This window comes from Equus asinus, chromosome 2 (genome assembly GCF_041296235.1).
Source record: "Equus asinus isolate D_3611 breed Donkey chromosome 2, EquAss-T2T_v2, whole genome shotgun sequence".
Lineage (NCBI taxonomy): Eukaryota > Metazoa > Chordata > Mammalia > Perissodactyla > Equidae > Equus > Equus asinus.
Window position 1 is genome coordinate 141,067,561 of NC_091791.1, and position 21,013 is coordinate 141,088,573.

Genomic DNA, 21,013 nt, shown 5'->3' on the forward strand with positions numbered 1-21,013 from the left:
GAATAATACATTGTTCATGCCAGCTTCTCCCAAAGTGTAATTCGCCAAACCCGGCTAATAAGCGCTCCTTGGGAGTTCACGGGAAAAGGTCTGTGATCAAAAAACTTTTGGAAAAAACTAGCTAAGCAAAATTAAACCATTTATTATGGGATTTTTCAGAGCCCTTAATAGGTAATGGAGACTCCCCAAGAGGGAGATGAGGGTGTGGTCCATTTTTTGAGGCACATTCTCAAGTAACAAGTGTTCCACAGAGCACACTTTGGAACACTTGAGTTTATGATGACAAAGGTGACAGCCATAGGGACGGGCAAAAATAAAGAGGAGAAAGATGGATGAAGAGATAGTGGAGGGGCGGAAGGCGATGAGGCGGGCCTGGGGGTGGGGTGGGGCTGCAGAAAGGCAGTGGTGCCAGCACTTCTGGAAACCAACACTTTGCTCTCTTCCTGTCCCCTTGCAGAATGGAGAGGGGGAGAGGTACAGAGCAGGTGTGCCTGACAGGCCGTGTTATCCCAGGACCCTGGATCCACAAGGAAGAGCTCAAGTGACTTGGGAAAGCTTCACTTAATTTGATCTCCAGCCCTCCTTGTGTCATCTCCTGTGAAAACAGCAGGAAGTCGGGAATTTATGAGAAGGGTGTCAACACGTTTTAGTGAAACCCACTTAATAAGGTCCTACCTAACTCCTCATTTCTTTAGACCCTCGGAGTCCCTCTTCCTTCCTCTCAGGCCACCCCAGCACCAACACGTCAACCCCCACAAAGCTGCTTCTTGGCTTACCAGCAGCAAAAATGACAGGATTCTCAGTGTGGGGCCATGGTTATGGCTGTGTGACATGTCCAGATGCAACAAGAAAAATTAAGTGACACATCCAGATGTTTCCCCACACCATTCCAAATGTGAAGAATCTGGAATAACGCAGAGAAGGCCAGTATGGAAGGGGCGGGGGGATGTGGCCTTGTGAGGGCTTCTCCAGGCCGATGCACAGACATGGGGCCGAGTTTGCTTTCTTTCACCAAGAGAGAAAATGTGCTCCTAATCAGGAGAGGAGACAGCGCCTGCAGGCAGTGGCGTGGGGAAGGAACAGAGGAGGAAGGAAAAAGGAAAAGGACTTATATTCAGCTCCCACAATAATGCCAGGCTCTTCTACCCATATTCTTTCATTTCATCCTCATCTACCCAGTAAAGTAGATCTATTATCTTCACTTTACAGATGAGAAAACCAAGGCTCAGAAAGGCTGTGGATAATAAGTGATCTGTGTGGCCCCAAGTTCCACAGGCTGCCCCTCTGCTGTGTTATCTCCAGGAATTCAGGAGACCCGACTTGGTTTAAGCAAAGTGGTTGCCCAGTCAAGAATCCTGTGAGAAGACTCTGGAAGATACAGCTGAAAAACTGAGGAGGGCAGTTTCAGGAGGAAGCAGAGAGGTTCATCTGGGGTCCTGGCTTCCCCGGGGTCAGAGGCAGAGGGTGCAAGGCAGTGACAGAACCAGCTGACTCCAAGGGGCTGGCCAGAGAAGAGACCAGGGGTCATCAGGGTTGTGACATTTGAACCAGCGCAGGCTCCTCAGCCAGGACATGTTTAATGAATTCTTAAAACTACGATTGGAAATGATTAAAAAATTTCATCAGAAGGAATCTAGAAATGATTCCCCCTACTGCTTTTTATTTGTGTAGAACTTTGAACTTTGTATGGCAATTTCACATCTATGTTCTCATCTTATTCATGTTAACAGTCCTGGGAAGTGGGGGGCGGGGTAAGTAAGGTTTTATGTTCCCACCTGACAGTTAAGGAGATTGGGGCTCACAGAAGCAGGGAAAGGCATCTTTCATGCCTGACCACTGGGGCTGACAGAATTCCTTACTTATCCACGCTTCTCAATACAGTACAATATCTAATCTAGAAACACCTCTGAAATGAGCCATTTAACGACTGGATTGTCAGGCCCAGTTAACATCTGTGGCGGAACTAGAAGTCCAGTCTCCCGGCACCAGAGTCATGGTTTCTCCCCCTCCGGCCATCCTATTTGTAGACTGAACATCAAAAGTCACCTTCCACAGATTTCACAGGCTTTACACACCAAAATGGCATCCTGTCTCTGGAAACACTCTCTGGTGTACTAAGAGATGGTCACCCAGAGTCACATCCACCAGGATTCGGTGACTTCATGCGTAAGCTATCTTCAGCTCAGGCAGTGTCTGGAATTTACCCAGAGGTCTTCTGGAACCACAAGCAGATGACTGTTTAGAAAATCGACCCCGGCATTAACGGTAAATTTAACGCCAGCTCTTCTTCCCAGTGACCTCATTTGTTGAGTCAGACTTAATTCTATCACAATCCTCTCAGCTCAAGGATCCCAGTCACTGGATGGCGCGTCTCTGAGGCATTCTCAGACTGAGCACAGCACTTGATCGCCTTAAGGGATGGGAAAAAATTCTGTCAATCAACAGTTGCTGGGTTTCAATGATGTGCTAGTGTGGCTGCCTTTTTCTCTACACGGTGAATTCAACCAGGTACTTTTGAAGGCAGACATTAATTCCTCATTAATTTTCAGTGAGTGCTGTCATCAAATGTTAGTAGGGGTGAGTGAAACTGAAATATTATTCTGAGGAGAAATCATCGTAACATCTCTGATAGGGACAAGCAGCCAATTGAGGACAGTTGAATGGAGGGGCTGGCTGTCTGCTTGTTATTGACGCGGCTTCCATTCCGCGGGAATAGAAACGAGCTGATTATGAAGTTCATTATTATGTTACTTCGATGACAGAGACAAGGGCATTTTAAGACAGGAGAATAGAGAGTTATAGAGTTATCAAGTCACTGGTTAAGATAAGGAAAAAAGAAACAAGGAGATAAGTTAAAATAATCGCTTCGGAGCCCAAATCAGGTAAACAATTCTTTTTAATTAAGAAAGAAATTTAAAGCGCGAAAGAAGAGAAAAGGGGCTTAAAGACAATTTCTGTCAGTGTGAGGTATTTTCAGGAAAGAATTAGGGCAACCAAGGATTATTATTTTCTTAATCTTTTGATTGAAATCTCAGACTTTCATCCGTTCTGAAGTCAGAATATCAAGAGACAGTGGCTCGACCTCCGGTGAGGAGAAACGAAAGGCCCAAAATAACCCGGGGCTGATGAAATTCCAGGGCGAAGTCAGTGGGAAAGAGATGGCGGTTCAGCCAGTCCTTGCAAGAAGCCCATTTTTTCCTACCTAGCTTCGTGTGCCAGCCACACAGCACATCAGATAATTTCCCACCTCCGCACTTTCCTTCTTGGGTTTTCTCCATCAGGGCTGCCCTCTCCGGGGGTTAACTCGAAACTTCACTCCTGCAGGCACACGTTTCACCCTCCTTCAGACAGCTGTGGGGCTTGCTGTCTAATGGCCACGTCCTCCTCTTCCTGGCAGGAGAGCGGACTCCTCCGGGCAGAGTCCTTTCTTGTCCTTTCCGACAAACCCACACCCAGGGCTGCTGGGCTTGGCTTTTGAACCTGACAGGTAGTTTAGCTCCCTGCCGGGTAAAATGAATTCAGTGAAGTCTCCAGCATTTAAAAAAATATCTATTTCTCTTTTACCGTTGGGCAAAAAAAAAATCTCTTGGCTGTGTAGACGTGCTCTAGTCAGTCCACACCATGGAGTATTACACACTGTTAAAAAGAACGAGTGAGAACTCTTATCTCCCCAAGCAGAGGGGTTTTCATTATGTATTTATTGTTCAGGGAGCAAAACAAGTGGCAGAGAATCTCATCTAGTATGATCCAACTTTTGTAAGATAATTAGTGACAAAAAAAGAGTTGACTCCCTTTTCGTGTGAATATGTTTGAATGCACAAGGAGAAAAGGACAAGTTTTCAATAGTGTTGCCTTGGGCCATAGGCATAGGTTAAGGGACAGAAGCGATGTAAGAAAATACGTTTTGAAGAAAGAGCTTATAAACAAGCACAAATGTGTATGCATTAGGGTAGCCATTACAGGCTCTCCTATAAGAGAAAAACGAAAAATAAAAACAACTCAAAGTTCAACCTTAGAGTTTTAGTTAAAGTCATTGTGGTACAAACACACCTTGTGATCCACAACATAGACTACGACAGAGGGAGGTGGGCTAGGAGCTTTGAGCTGAGGAAGAGGAGGCCCGTGTGTTGGGGAGGAGGTGCAGGTCCCCCACCCCCTCCGTGCTTCCGCTGGCCTCCTCTCTTCCCTCTCCCTCCTTCCCGTCCTCTTTCCCTTCTTCCTCACTTTCCTGTCTCCCCTCCCTCACCTCTTCTCCTCCATCTTTCTCTCTCTTCTTTCCTCTCCCTCCTCTTTCTCCAGGAAACTTTGCCGGGGCTGTGGTATGCCCAGGGCCTGGCGCAGGGCCAGAGAGCCAGTGAGCCTCTAGACTGGGTCTTCTTCCTCCTTCTGTTTCTCCCAGGATCTGGGGAGATACGTGACTTATCCAAGGACACAAAATGTGTCACCTCCTCCCCCACCCCCCAAAAAGGCCTAGGACCCGATTCCCCCAACTCCAAGCGGAGTCTTTCTCTGCTGCATCAAGCGGCTGAAAGAAACGACTGTGGACAGGTTTTTTTACTGCTCTGCAACCCCTGCGCGGCAAGCCGAGAGAGCTGATGGCCGTGTTCACCTGTCTCATACGGGAGGTGCCGCGAGCTCGCGCATCCGGGGAGCCTCTTACTGCGCGGCCACGCCCTGAACCGAGTCTCCCCTTTCCCGGAGCTGCCCGCTGATCCAGAGGCAGGTGGGAGGCCCGCTGGCGCCCGACGGCTGGGGATCCCTTAGTGCTGTTCCTCTGCTTCAGAAACGGCTCTTTCCAAGTTAGCTTTATTCTCCCTTTACCGTCCGCTGGGCGCCTGGGGCCGGCGCGCTCCCTGCCTCTAGGCCTCCCTCGCGTCTCCATTCGAGGCATCTCCATTTGAGGCATGCAGAGAGGGGCGCGGGCCACCCAACAAGCCCTGCTCCCCACCCACCTTGGTCTCTGCAGGTGAGAGCTCCAAGGGGCTGCGGAGAGTCCCCGCGAAAGCGCAGGCCCACAGCCTTGCGCAGGCGCGGAGCGCTCCCGGGTACAGGCCGGGTCTCCCGGGTCCTGTTCGCTGTGATCTGCTTGCTCCCTGCCCCTCAACGCCTCAGGCTCTCAGTCTCAGCGCAGGTCCCCCCTTCTGTCTACTTGCACAAGCCAGAAACTCAGGGCCCAGTCTTGACAATTCCTTCTCCTTCATCCCCACCTGAATTAATCGCCACACCCTGTCAATCTCCTCCCTTAAATGTCCCGCGAGCCCCTCCGGGTCCCACCTTCCTGTCCAAGGTGCTCTCATCACCTGGCTGGACCACTGCGCCCCTCTTCACTTTGCCTCCCCACAGACCAACTGGATGGGGATGTCTGGAGGTGAGGCCCGGGCTGAGTTCTTCTCAAACCTCTCTGTGCTTCCAATGCATCTGGGGCTGCAGACTCTGGGGACACGCCATTCTCCGAGCATCTGGGGCTGCAAACTCCAGCTCCCGGCCATTCTCTGAACAGCAGCCAAGATAATTCTTCTGAAGCACAAATTCGATCATCACTCCCCTCTTTAAAACCTGTCAAAGGCTTCCCAGATGGCTCCTCTGATCAAGACGACCCCTCCCACACACAAGGGACGGCCTTTGCCCACCTTCTCAGCTGCCCTTCTTCCCAGGGCTGCCTTCTCTTGGAGGCCTCCCCTCACCCTGGCCTCCCTCCAGCCCTTCTCATCCTTCATACTCCCTTCCGCCAGAGTCAGCACGCGTTCCTCCCCTCCTGGGAACATGTCCCTTGCGCATCCCATCCTCTCCTCCTTCCCAGATATCAGACAAGCTCCCAGGGGACTGTTTTCTCTTCTTTCTTCAAACTTCTTTGTTTGCAATTACGCATTTGTGAACATGATTATTTGATTAATTCCTCTCTTCCCCCCCATGAAGGCAGAACTATGTCTGAATTCGGCATTGTCATACGCAGGCTAATCATTCAGGAATATTTGTTGAATTGAATGTATAGATAATTACAACACATGTTCAGATGAGGAGAGTGATGGCAGACACAGGATTGGGAAGATCACAACCCCAAACTCAGGATTCTGGGAGAGGTTCCTGAAGGAGGGGGCATCTTTTTGGAGGGCCAAGGACTAACGGGGCTTTTGCGGCCTCCGGGGTGGAGGAGGCGTGCTCTGCAGGGAGAGGGTGCGGAGGCTGGGTGGATGGACCCCTGAGCAATCCACCGGAAACGGCAAATGTGGGCTAAGACTGGCAAGGTGAGCTGTGACCTTGAGCTCCAAGCTAAGGAGCTTGGGCTCGACCCTGTGGCCCCAGAGACTCCTTGAACACTAATTTTAGCCTAGAGGGACCCTCACTGGTATTTCCGGCATTAGTGCAGTATACAAGCCTGTTGTCACTGGCAGGGATCTGAGCTCATTCAAGCCCAGCCCCTTCATTTGGCAGGTGAGAAAGCTGAGGCCCAGAGAGGGAGAATGATTTCCTCAAGGTCACATAGCTGACTCCTGGTGTAGTGCTCTTTCCAAAAGAAGAGAAGGTTCATCTCAATCAGCTGTCAGTCTAATTTTAGCCCCTCATTATTCTTTCTCTTTTTTCCTCCCACCAGCCAATCTCTTTGCCCATTATTAGAAAATTTGTTTATTCACATGGGTCCTGCTGTGCTGGCCACAGCTGCTTTGAAGCCCTGGCTTCTGAGCCTGACTCTGCCACTTAAATACAGTGGGGCCTTGGGTCAGGCCTAAGGTCCCTTTCCTCTTGTGGACCTCAGTTTCCAGTCTGCACTGCTAACCCTAGCCTTCCCAGAGAGCCAATGTAGGGAAAGCCTTCTGCCAGCCTACTGATAATGCAAATGAATGTGCAAAAGTCCTGTGGCACCCTGGGGCTAATAACTACATCCAGCTAGTTAGGCCCAGAAAGGGCCATGGAGATACTTGTGGAGACCCTGACAGTAACTCTTGGTGGGCCTAGCTGGGTGTTTCTAACATTGTTTTTAACGCCTGCCCTCAACTACTGCAAAGAGGCAAATGGAAGTGTCAGGCATCAAATAGAACTCTGTGCAGAATGAGGCTCTGAGGGAGCCATGGGGGGCCCCAGCATGCCCCAGGATCAAAGAAGAATAGAGGAAATAGCCCCAAACTGAAGCCAGTCATCGTTCCTGTCTTAAACCCTATTACATCATATTGTCCCCAAAGACTGACTCGGTTCCTCCTTCAAGGACTTGTGAATCATTCTTTTTTCTGAAAACTGTTACTCTACAAATGAAGGAATCCCCATAGCAACCATTTTATGTCCTTGGAGCCTCAAGAAGGAAGTACAGGGAGAGCTCTCTGCATCTTCCCAGGGTCTGAGGCCTCTCGTTTACCTAAGTCTGAGAGACAAAGAAATCGGCCTCAGCTTCAGATTCAGGTGAGGGAGAAGCTAAAGGAGCATCTGAAGGGAAACCATAAGCAGGGATGTCAGCGTCAGAGCAAATTCGCAGGCCTCTGAGGAAGCGTGGGCAGCACGGAGGAGGGCTGGGCCAGTCCGGAGGTCTGCGGGCCGGAGAGCCACGCCATCTGCTCTCCTCGGCCAGTGGCTGGGCCTTGGCTGTGGCCCAGGCTGCTCTGGGGAGACCTCCTCCCCTCCACATTCCTCCTTTTTCGCCTCCCTTTTTTCCCTTGAGTCAGAAAGCATGTCCTTTCCTCCTTGACAGAATGGGAAAAGAATTAGAAAAACCACCTCGGATCAGTCTGCGCCTCTAACACGCATTTCAGAGGGCAGAACCCAGGCTGGGTGCCCTCCTTGCAGGCCGGCAGGAATGTCTGGGTCTGCTGGTCCCAGTCGTGGAGGGGTGCGTGTGTGCTTGTGCTCCCACGGCGGTGGTGACTGCCTAGAAGCTTCTGGGTCTCTGCAGAGCAGACTGTCTCTTCCCCACTCCCATGGCTGCTCCTCTTCACCCTCCGGTCCATAGAGGGTTCTGCTGGACTGAACTGGGACAAACACCTATTAGTAGCTTCAGGGATGTATATGGGGCCCCTGCCAGGCAAGTGGCCAAGGCGGGCTTCCCTTCTGACACCCCCAGGCCCACCCTGGACCTCCGAGGCACAGAGAGAAAAAGGCCTGGGGAGTGGGAGGGCCGGGCCTCGCCCCATTGGAGACCACAGTGCTTCTCCACGGCCTGGGGCTCTCTCCCGCCTCCTGGGTCCTGGGATGCTTCTGTCTGTCTGTCTGTCTCTCCCATTTGGCATAAAGCCTTCAGCTGCCCGCTGTGTCCACACTATCCACCTCAGTGTCCTGTTCAGGCCTGCCCTACTCACCATGTCCAGAACCCCAGAACCTTCTCTCTCCTCACTCTGGAACAGTCACACCCCTTTGCTTCAGAGCTTTGCATTAGGGATGCAGTGAAATAGAACGACGTGCTGACAGGCTGTTTGGGACGTGGGCCTCCGGCCCTGACTCCCACCCTCTCCGGGCTTCCCTCTCACAGCACCGGGGCCACCACCTGCGCCTTAGCCAGCACCAGCTGTTTCCCTCTCCCCCCAGGACAGACCCTCACCCACACATGGGTGGTCCACCGGAGGCGGGTGACTGGTGTTGCCCACCCCTGGGGACTCTGGGGAGGAGAGCAGGAGGCAGAGCAATCATGACCATCCCCAGGGGAGGGATAAAACCCAGGAACTCCCTCTACGTGTTTCCCACCAGGACCACCCAGAGCTCTGGGCAGCAGCCCCTAGAGGGTCTCGGCTGATGGCTGCTCCCTGTGGGTGCACACTGTCAGCAGCAGGTGAGGGGGACTCTGCTCTGGGTGCTCATCAGGTGCGCCTGGTCTGGGAGTGGGTTCCTCTGGCATGCACGGTGGTTCACTGCTCATCATCCTGAAGAAAAAGAAAAACGAGACACCTTCACTCCCCCTCCACATTTTAAGGAAAATGATTCTGTGAAGGACGTCCCCTCTGCCTCCAGTCAAGTGCTGTGATCAGCGCCCCTTCTCCCCGGTCTTCTCCAGCATCCCTCCTGGCACTCCTGCATCCCCATTTCCTTGGCACCGGCTCTGTACTGCAGCCTGGGTTCGCGCTGGGAGAGACGGGGAAGATAAGATCGTCCTCAGGTCTGAGCACCTATTGCCGGGAAAGCAAGGAGCCCCTGGGGAGGCTGTCCCTCCATGTCCAGGTGGGAGCGTGGTGTCTGCCGCCCCGCTCCTGCAGTTGGGGCTGCCTTCATTTCCTGGATTGGGGTTAACAGTAAGGCTTTTCAGCTGCTGGATATCCTCCGGGCCAAGTTAGACCCTGGGTTATGATATAAATAGCTGATCATACGTGTCACCCATAATATTATTTATTAATTCTTACTATTATTATTAATTCCCTCAGGGTGAGCACAGCTCTCGCCCTGCTGGTGAGCTGCCTACCCCACTAGACTGAACGTTATTTGAAGCCCCCTCCCCCACCATCACCACCAGAGTGCCTTAGGAACGCCGGGGATTGGCCCCATGCCTGGCAGAGAGTAGGTTCACAGTGGAACTGACCCGATGGGCAGAGGCAGCCCAGAGATGAGGAGCAGGGCTGGGCCTGGAGGCACCAGGGGGCAGATGCTGGCCCTGCCACTTCCCACCTGGGTAGTCTCCATCCTGAACACATCTGTTGAAGAGGAATAATAATGCCCACCTTGTGGGATGGCTGTGAGGATCACAGACAGTGTATGTAAAACCGGAAAGAAAAATGACAAGGGTCCCTCTCAGAAAGGGTTTTCTAGAGAAACTCTTAGGTATGGAGTGGAAATTTCCAAGGGAGAGGTTCTTCAGTCAACAAACATTTTGTAAGCACCTCTGTGCTGGGTGCTGGGGTGTCCGGGAGTGCCTGAGAACAAGAGAACAGGACAGAGGGGCTGGGACGGAGGGCAGCAGAAATGGGTGGGCATGAGCCAGACAGACAGAATCCAGAGGGGCAGGACAGGGAGCCAAGGGTGTGGCTGCTCAGCCAGGGTTCGCTCCGACCCAGGCACTAGGGAGTCATAGAGGGCAGCATCTCCTCTCAAGGTGGAGATGAAGTTGGGGCAGAAGGGCCACGTGGAGATTCACCAATGGGCTGAGCCTGGGAGGATGTTCAGCCGCTACGTCTGCCAGAGTGGTGGCTTTGGCTTAAAGCTATGGAGGGTAGTTCTAAGGCTTAGACGGGAAAGACTCCCTCTCAGCACCCATGGAGATGCAGGGGAGTGGAGCCAAGGGCTGGGGCATGCGCGTGGCGGCAGGAAGGGGGGACAAGCTTGACCTCGCACTGTCAGGTCCAGGAAGGCTGGCAGGCATGGGACTTTCACTTGAGTATGAGCCTCTTCTGGGGTGTAAATTCGTGATATGTCCCATCCACAGAGCGAGCCTGGAGGGCTTTTTCTTCTTCCAAATGAGGGGAAGTCATAGCTTCAATGATCAACTTCCACATTGACCCTAAGCTCCTTTGTAAAAAGATGACATGCTACAATTCAGGAGTCCATTAATGGATGAATGGATAAACCAAATACGGAATAGCCACACGAGGGAACATTCCTCAGCCACTAAAAGGAATGAAGTGCTGATACCTGCTACGACGTAGATGAATCTTGAAAATCTTATGCTAAATGAAATAAGCCTGACACTGAAGGGCACATATTATGTGATTCCCTGTTTGTGAAATGTCTAGAATAGGCAAATCCACAGAGACAGAAAACAGGTGGTGCGTGCCAAGAGCTGTGGGGAGAGGGGAACGGAAGTGATGCTCCATGGGTTCAGGGTTTTCATTGAGGGTGAGGAAAATATTTTGAGACTTGATATAAGTGGTAGTTGCACAACATTGTGAATGTACTAAATGCCACTGAATTGTAAACTTTAAAATGGTCAATTTTTTGATTTTATGTTACATGAATTTTAACTCAACGTTTTAAAAAGCTTGCAGGTGAAAGAAGAGAAACGAAACACAGTCACGGATGCTCTGATGCAGTCGGGTCCCACTTCAGGAGGGAAGGCTTACTCCCCAGCTGCTGGGAGGCTGCCCACTGACAGGCCTGGCTGTCACCCTGCACAGGGCGCCTCACCCCAGTCACACCCCTCCCCAGGTGGTCACAGCCCATGCCTGACTGATGTGAGGGTATAAAGGCCCAGCCCCCTTTGCAGGTCTGGGGGGTCACCAGCTGCAGAGCACCCGAAGGACCTGAGCCCTTTCGGAGACTGACCACAGCTCCATTCCTCCCTCTGCCCAGCATGCCCTCCTCCCGCCTCTTCCCTTCCCACGTGGATCCCAAGTAAGAAAGCCCCTCGCTCTCACCTCCATCTGAGTCGGCTTCCCGGGACCCGTGCAATAGAATCCCAAATGTGAAAGCTTTACATTCCTGTGCAGAGCAGGGGACAATCATCTGGACCACTTGGGGACACGAACTCTTTGTCGTCACATAGGACAGACTGAGGGACTGGGATGTTTCTGTTTTTCCCATCTGAGGAACAGGCTTGCAGACCGGGCCCTGTCGTGGCATCTTGGTTTCACAGTTGCTTTGGGACCCCTGCCAGGACAGGGCCTCTGGCTAGCAGAACTTTGGAAAGACATTCGTTTACCCAACCACCCTGATCCCCTAGGTTCCTCGTTTCCAAGCCTTTTAAAAATAGAAGTGTGAAAACCATTTAATTGCCAAGAAGCCGTGGGGTCTGTGCTCTTGTGGCCACGGTCAAGTTGGAAAGCAGCCTTGAGATGCAGGAGGAAAACAAGTCCCTGTTTTTCTCCCTCGCCTGTGACTCAGACACCCTCCGGGAACGTCATCCTGTGCCAGGCCCAGAGTCACGTGCTGGGCAGCGGTCACTGGACAGGCTGCGTTTGTGCTATAATTACACAGGGCGGTGGAGGTTTCTGGAGCAGCTTCCCCTTCCACCCTGGCCTTTCCTTCCAGCCCTGGGCTGTGATCAGAGGGGATTATTGCCCGGTAGATGAGGTAGAGGTGGCAGGTGGGGAGGCTGGGTCCTGGGAACTCAGGCAAGAAATGAAGTCACAACCTCAACATTTCTGCCACTTATCTTCCAAAAGAAAATATCAGAGCCGCCTATTTCCACAGGTCCGAGCAGCTTCCTTTCAAAAGCATTTTAAGAGCCTGGGATAAAGCAGGATAATGTATCAGGAATTTACTTAAATGTAGCAATCTCGAAGATGTGATATTTTGCAGAATTGGGGCTGACGTCTACTTTGGTGGAAATTATGAGGGCAGAGTCGGCCCAGCAAATGATGGTGTAAACAAGATGTCATTGCACAGAGAAGGAGCAGACTTTTCCAGAACTATAAAAATCTTCCATTTCCATATAGGAACTGATAAGCTAATGATAAACCATTTTCCTGTCTTCATTAAAGATCCCAAAGGAGTTTTCCGGCTTGGAATTTATCTCTCTTAAATTCTACATGTGCTTGAAGCAATAAAACTGTTTTGTTTAAATGATGTAATTCAGGGCCTGGCCCCGTGCCTGAGTGGTTAAGATCACACGCTCCGCTTCGGCGGACTGGGTTTTGCCGGTTCGGATCCTGGGCACAGACGTGGCACTGCTCATCAGGCCATGCTGAAGCGGCATCCCACATGCTGCCACAACTGGAAGGATCCACAACTAAAATATGCAACTATGTAGTGGGGGGATTTGGGGAGAAAAAGAAGAAGGGGGGGGGGAAAAGAAAATTGGCAACAAATGTTAGCTCAGGTGGCAATCAAGAAAAAAAGATATAATTCAGATTTCATTTTACTAATTTGGTGAGGCTTCCACCACTTAATTAAGATAGTAGCTGGCAAAACGCTATACCAATTATTGAAAGTATTAATACGTTGACTATTTTGAAAATAACATAGATGACATTATTTTAGATAAGGGCTTGGGTCAATTTTGTGGACGAAATGCAATCATGACACTGGCTCTGCGTCCTTGGCCATGTATTTGGGGGGTCATGCTTGGTGACGTTGCCCGCGTCAGGTCGGGCACACAAGGAGATTGCGCCTGGCTCCTTCTTAAGGATAAATTACCATGTCTGCCAGGAGGATGTCGTGGAGACCAAATGAGCTCTCCTTTCTGACACCATCCCTCTGCGAGTTTGGACCTGACTGTCCTCAGGACGGGGACTAGAAACTGCTTGGATCTCTGCTCCTTTTCCCTGGACTTGTAATTTGGAAATATATAGTCTTTTTCCTCCTCTCTCCACGGTTCCTCCTGGAAGCCTCCGGGCTGAGCTGACATGTGCACACCTTGAAAATGCCTTCCCCCTTACTGTGTAGTTCTCATTAGGGAAATGTACTCAGGTTTTTCACCCTTGGCTTTGAAAAAAAAAATCAGAAAGTTTCTGATGTGAGGAAACACTGAGCAGTTTTCCTGGTGACTTTTTGAGAAACAGCCTCTTCCAGTGGTATAGTGTCAGGATGTGTGACCTGTGCAGCCACACAGGGCCCCGTGCTCAGAGGGTCCCATGCTTGGCTTAACCCTCTGCTGTCCCATGGATGAATCTTAAAGACATTATGCTCAATGGAATAAGGCAGGCACAAAAGGACAAAAACGGCATGATTCCACTCACACAAGGTACGTAAAGCAGTCAAATTCATAGAGACACAAAGTAACATGGGGGCTTCCAGGGGCTGGGGGCACAGGGAGTGGGGAGCTGTTTAATGAGTACAGAGTTTCAGCTTAGGAAGACGGAAAAGCTCTGAAGACGGATGATGGTGACGGTTGCACAACGTGAATGTACTTAATGCCACTGAACTGCACACTCAAAAAGGATAAACTGGGGGGTGAGCCTCGTGGCCTAGTGGTTAAGTTCAGTGTGCTCTGCTTTGGCAGCCTGGGTTCAGTTGCTGGGCACGGACCTACACCACTCATCATCGGCCATGCTGTGGCAGCAACCAACATACAAAATAGAGGAAGACTGGCACAGATGTTAGCTCAGGTTCAATCTTCCTCAACAAAAAAGAAAAAAAGAAAAGGATTAAACTGGCAAATTTTATGTTATATATATTTTTACCACAATAAAAACAAAACCAGAATTCTGCTGCTGCTGTCGTGAAACTGTGAATTTTTTAACAAGGGGACCCATGTTTTCATTTTGCACTGGGCCTCATAAATTATGTAGCCAGAACTGAGCAGTGCTTCTGGAACCTTAATGGATACAAATCACCCAGGTACACCTTCTGAGTCACTATCTGGGTGGGGCCCAGGAGTCTGCATTGCTAACAGGCTCCCAGGAGCTGCTGAGGCTGCCGTTTGTGGACCACACTTTGTAGCAAGGATGTAGAGCAGTGAGATCTGGTTCAGATCCCAGGAGAGTTCCCAGCACAATTCCCAAGGAGCTCCGTCTGCTTTGAGGAGGGCATGACTTTCACGGTCCTTCACCTGGCCACAGGATGCACTGAAATTTGAGCCAAACCTTTTGCTGCTCCCCCTGCATTAAGCAGTAAACTCACCAGGTCTTCTTGTTGTCCGGGGCCCCTTTTCTGGCTTGGTTAATGGTATTCCTGTTATGATTCCATCTCAAATCCACTTCTTTTGCTGCCTCCGGCAAAACAGGAAACTGACCCCAAAGACAAGTCACGATGCCACGTCTGCCACGTTGGCCACAGCAAACTCTTGCACTTCCTTGCATCTTTTGCAGGCCCCTCACCCTCATAAATCAGGCCTCCGGATACATCCACAGTCCCGGGGCTTGGCTGGGACTAATGCCTCTTACCCTGCTTTCTAACACTCCTCTCCATCTTTGGGACATTGAGGCTCCCTCCAGGGCGACTGTCTGGGGCTTTGTTCCCTAGAGCCCCCAATTAGCACTGTCTGTTGTCTGTGCCCCTCAAACCCTGAACCCAGCATGGTGAAGCTTAGAGGTCTTCCAGGGTTTCTCCCTCTGTCCCCGTAACTTCCTAGAGTGCTTATGTAAACAAAACACTGCACAACAGTAAAAACAATCATAGCTCACTGTGGCAGTTGTTGACTCATTGTCTCTCAGCTTCAAATTCACCCTTTTTGCCTGCTCTGTGAAATTGAATCTGGGCCCTTTAAATATTTTTCCTCTGGCAGCCGGCACTGAAGCTTTCAGTAGAGGGCACCGGAGAACAGGGCAGGAGGACAGGGTCTGGTGCTGCTGTGCTCACCTGCAGGCTCCTGCAGCCAGTGTCAGCAGCCTCACCAGGTCCAGCTTCTGCTTCTGCAGCCTGGGCAGCGTATCCAGTGCAGGGCTCCAGCAGGGCATGGCAGCCCACAGCACCCAGGAGCATCAGCAAATGCCGCCTCCAACCGCCAGGGTGAGACACCTTCCTGAACAGCTTTCCCCAGCACCCTGGATGGCACATCTCCAGCAAGTTCCATAGGACAGATTTCCAGCAAGTTCCACAGTGACTTCTCTGCTATCCAGCGAGCCCAGCTGTGCCATCCACTACAGGGTCTGGCCCGCGGGCCTGGTGTGGGGGCTCTTCCGTGGGCGTGTTCTGTCCGCCTGCAGGTTACTGACTGCTCCTTCATCTGCTCCTCCTGTATTCTCCAGTGTTCCTCCAACCCTCTGTTATAGTTGGGAAGTCTTCACGTTAGACTTTCCAGGTTCAAATTCCTGTGGGGTTTCCTCTCCAGATTGGACCCAGACTGATAGACTCACATGCTAACATTTATATAGCACTGACTATGTATTAGGCATGGTTTTAAGCAATGTATATTTAAGAATATATTCATTTATCCCTCAAATGCCATAGGTACTCTTATCGTCCCATTTTACAAGTGGAGAAACTGAGGTGCAGAGAGGTTAAGGTTGGCATGTGCTGCCGTTTTCAGGGCCCCCTCTTCCTGGTGTCAGATATGTTCATGCCAAGAGCTAGGTAGGCTCTGGTTCTATTATGTGAAGCATTGATGAACCCTCGTCATGTCCCTGCGTGCCGTCATGGTGCCAGGCCCGTCAGAGGTCTCCATAACCATTTGTTACTGTTAGCATCACTTGCTCTGTGGTGATCAGAAGGGAGGCTGGGCCACACCCCAAGCAGAGATTCCCTCCGTGGCCACAAGCCAGCAGAGGAGAGGTGGGCCTTGGTGGAGGGGGCCGGCAACCTCAAAGGTCCCTCCTACCTCAGGATTTCATGAGTCATTGAAGTCACAAGGGTTTGCACGCTGGTTTAATGGAAGGCATTTTGGGGGGCTCTCCATAAAGTGATCCCTGCCCTACTTCTGCTATCAAGACCATGAAGAACTGGTGTCAGCTTACCAGTATGTGCCGCAGTGATGACCCTGGACAGCAGGAACACCAGCGACAGGGAGGGTCTCCAGGCGGCACTGCCATGAGGGGAGCCGCAGCTGAGCCTCACCCTGGGCTCGGGGCACTGCTGCATCTGACGAATCTGTGGATTCAATACCATTGAGTCCTCCGGGACTTCATGCCATCCCTGTTTCGTGTGAGGAAGGAAGGAAGGAATAAGAAGTGTGCCTGGGGTGAAAGTGCCTGGGAACAGAGAGGGGAGAAGCGGGGAGTGAAAGAAGAGTGTGGGGCCTATTCCCCCTCCCCCAGGAACTAGGTCTGTCCCCAGTGGAGACATCCACAAGGGTCTTTGTGGGGCACAGAGCACAAGTGGAGGCTCCAGGGTCGGGGCAAGAGGCAAGACTCGGACTGAGCACAGCATGGCCCTAGCCCAGGGCGCTGAGGGAGGCCCTGAACTGTTTCAGCTACTCAAGGGTTTGGCTCTGAAACGGTGCAGGCCCAGGGGCAGCGCGGCACAGAGGCCACGGGGTGGGGACAGCATCAACACGCGGCCCCTGGGGGCTTCAGGGAAAGGACTGTTCCTGGGCCCAGGTGAGAGAGAGTCTGGAGGCTCCCGAGGGCCTGGGAGATATTCGTGGGCAGCCTCTGAGGTCCTGAGCTACGCAGAGGGAAATGGGATGAGCCCGGGCAATGAGAGCATTTATGCTGATTCAGCTTTACGGGGATGAATTTGCTGAATTGTACTGGGTTTGGTGAGGAGAACAGGGAGTCAGTGCTTAAGGAGGTGAGACTGTGGGGAAGCCAGACAGAGGCAGACGCCACCTGAAAGCAGGCCTGAGAATCACTTACAGAAGTTCCCAGAAAGGTTTCCCATTTGTTCCAGGTGCTTCCTGGGAAGAGGGTGGGGCAGGGCAGGAGAGGAGGCCATGGTTCATTCTGTCAGCAAAGGCAGCAAAGAGCTCAGCGCGCTCTGGGTTTAGACTCCGGTCCAGGGGAGTCCGGGGTTATTGCTATTCCGCACCAGTGACTCTGGCCCAGTGGCAATCAGGACAGGATTTAGTGTTCCTCCAAAACCGGGTCAGCATCTGGAGGCCTAAGCAGAGAGGTCTGCTTTGAAGGCAACGGCACAGCTGCAATAATGTCTTCCACCCCCAGGAAAAATGGGGGCAGGTTAAGAGAGGGCCAGAAAGGAGCCCTGCCAAAGCGGGGCAGCTTAAAAAGTGATCCTCCAGCTCCTTCCTATTTTAGTAGTAGGAGAACTGATGGCCTCGGAACATGTAGTGAGGGACAGGAGCACCAGCTTGGAAAATGCCCAATCTCTTCTTTTTTGCAAAGATGAATCTTGCCCACTTTACTCCTCTTTAGCTTTTTGGATGAACTCCGCTCCTTTAAGCGTGCACCAGCCAGACGCGTGGGATGAGAAATTTGGGGGTGGGCATCAGGGTGTCATGGGGGAGGCCCTTTGGAAGCAAGCGTCTTTCTAAGAATGTTCTACCCAAGGACTAGATAAGCATAGACTAAATTTGTGAAAGATTCCCCTATCAGAAAGAATCCTCTAGGAGGTTCTTCATAAACACAATTCATCAATTTGGAGCTGTAGCTGTTGAATAATTATGGGAACAAAGATCAGAACTTTTTGGGTAACAAGGCAGGTAATGTCTGGGTCAAGGCACGTGGGCTAGGTGGGCCTGGGGAGGGGTGTTGCTGGTTTCTCCTGTAAGCCTAGAGTAAAAAGAACATCCGTAAATTAGCCAAAGGAAACTAAATCCTTCCCACTGATAATTATTTTACAGGAGTCAAGAGGCAGTCTGCTCAAGGCCTAGCCAAGTGGACCCGCCCATGGAGAGCTGCCTCCTCCCCAGGCACAGCGTCCCCTCTCCGGGCCTCGATGCTGGGCAGGCCTCAGCAGCACTTTGCCGGTTCACGGCCATGGTTCCCGTCATCCTGGCCTGCAGCCCTCAAAGCTCTCCATCTTGCCTGTTGCTTCTCAGCTTGTCACCTTTCACAAGCTCGTGTTCTGCAGTTCTGGCAAGCATTTCTGTGCGCAGAAGTGGAGGTGGTGGTGGTGGGTGTTACGGGCTGAATTGGTCCCCCTCAAATTCCTATGTTGAAGTACACAGTGTGGGCCTGTATTAGGAGACAGGGTCTTTGAAGAGATGATTAAGTTAAAATGAGGTCCTTGGGGTGGGCCCTAATCCAGTGACTAGTGACCTTCTAAGAAGGGGAGATTAGGACACAGACGTGCACGGAGGGAAGGCCCTGTGAGAGCGCAGGGAGAAGACGGGCCTCTGCAGGCCAGGGAAAGACGCCTCAAAGAAACCAACCCGCCAGCAGCTTGATTTTGGACTCCTGGACTGCAGAGTTGTGAGAGAAGAAATTTTTGTTGTTTGGCCACCCAGTCTGTGGTACTTGGTTATGGCAGCCGGAGCAGACTGAAACAGTGGAGGAGGGAAGAAAGTAGACATGGAAGAAGTTGCTAGAACCTCTGAGAAGGCCGGGGCTGAGGACACTAGGAGGGGGTGGCCTATAGAAAGAAGGCATGCTGCTGAGGGGTGGAGCTGGGGGTTGTCCAGCTGCCCGGGGGCAGGTCTGGGACCAGGACAAAGACCAGCGGGAATGCAAAGCAGGGATTCCGAGAGACTCACAGAGGGGAGGGCCGCCAGAGGGGCATGCCTGCCATCTCCACCCACAAGGACACAGGACAGTATCCTGATATACTGACCCTCTATTCCAAACGGGGTCAACCTTATAACTACCAGGAACATGAAGGCACAGCCAAAAGTACATGAGACCCATTTCCTGAGATGTGAGACACAAGCCAAGGTTCTGTTTGTTCTCTGACAATGTAAACATTGCACATTTTTATTGAGAGAAAATAAAAAGCAAAGAATCCACATGAGTGTCTCCAGAGGGACTCCTACCCCTGCCATGTCCGAGGAATCTGGCCTTCGCCGGCGTTTCGGCCCTGCCAGCCCTCAGGTGGCCGCCCAGGAGGATGGCCATGTCCAGGGGTGCATTAGGACCTGGTGAGCTCTGAGTGCTTTCATTTTCGTGGGCCCTTTTCTCCATCAAAACAATACTCAAAGTTATATTTCATGACTGTGTTGGTATAAAGATGAATATGTTAATATTGTATATTAAAACATTTTCTTCGACCTAAAAGTTTATTTCTTCCCTCTGATTTTAAAAGAAATTGAAACATTCCTGTGGGCCTCTTCAGGATGGTGGGCCTGGGCGCTGAGCCCACCAGGCCTCATGGGTGAGTTGGCCCTGCTCCTGGTTTGAGGGGCCCTGGAGCCCAGAGGCCACACCGGCTGGGCAGATGGATTAGGGAGAATGGGCTCTGTCCTTTGGAAGACGGAAAATCAGATTTGGTTCTTAGCAGAACAGGGGCAGAGAGCAAGGCACAAGGGGACGAGGCCAGGACCCAGTCACTGGCTGCTGTTGCTCCATCCCCAGAGCAAGGAGAGCTGAGTGGGACTCGCAGGGAGGGCACCTTGAAGCTGCCTGGCTTGCCCTTCTCCCCTAGGGGTCTTTGATCTCCTTGAGAGGGGCAGGGCTGGCCGGAGCCTGGGGTCTAGCTCAAAGGCGGATCAGGCAGCCTGGGTGGCTGTGGAGCTTCCAGGCAGGAAGTCTGCAGGTGCACCGGATGTGGCCTTGCTGCATCCTCCTGGTTGTAACCTGGCAGACAGCCTGCGTCCCACCGTTTCCCCAACAATATCCAGCAGGGGGCTGGCTGGTGGACAACTGGGAAGATCTTTTTGATGGACTGTTAGCCACTAAGTTTGTGGCCCACGTGGTGGGTACCCAACCAGCCCTTGAACTGACCCCTCTGCCAATGGTCACAACAACTTCAGGCAGCAGGGGGCGCCCCAGCCCCGGTGGTTGGAGGTCAGCTGGGCTTGGGGTGCGGCTGGGGCCAGGGCCACCACGGAGGGCAGGGGCTCCAGGGAAACCAGCTGGGGAGGACAAAGCCGAGGGCTGGGAGCTGGGCTGCACCGTGACTCTGAGGAGCCGCCAACAGAGGCAGCTTAGGTCTGGAAAGGGCCCTCCTCGGGACGGGAGGTCCGGTTTGAACAGCAAATCAGGTGTTAAAGACAATTCATCATCCCTCACCCCAAGCCCACCTCTGCAAAGCCCTCTCCCTGCCTGAACTCTGGGCTCCTCCCTGACGGGCAGAGGGCACAGTCCACCGGGTCCAGGAACACACACTTCAAGGTCAGGAACGGTTGGGGGGAAAGCTCAAGGTGCCCTCCCCCTGCAGGCTCTGAGTCTGGAGAGCCCCTCTGATGGCTTGTCTTCATCTAAAAATAAACGCGGAGGGAAAGAAGGACACACTGCCCCCTTCAGAGATGGGCTGGCGGGCCACCTCCGAGGGTTATGCAAGGCTGCCCCCCCCACCCCACCCCCACCCCAACCCCAAGGAGCCCACTCAGTGGTCTTGACATTTAAACAAACTCGGGCCTTTCCGCAGCTGAGGACAAACAGAAGATGGGAAGAGTCAGGGGCCGATGAAGGGGCACAAAGGGAGCGGGTGTAGGTAGCAGAGGGCAAAGCCAGGCAGGACTCGTTCTGCAACAGCCTTTGCTGTACAGGCTGCCAAGCTTCAGCCAACGCCCCCTTCTTTGATATGCTCCGAGATGGCGGCAGCTGCTTTGATAGCCCAATAAGGAGTCCCACAGTTAGGCTGGGTCATGGAAAGTGGGGTGACGGAGAAGTAGGGGCCAGCATCTTACCTCTAGAGCCTGGACCTAGTCCCTGTCTCTCCCCAACTTCCTCACAATTCACATAGGTGGACTATGAAGCCCAGACAAGTTAAGTAACTTGCACAGGGTCACACGGCAAGT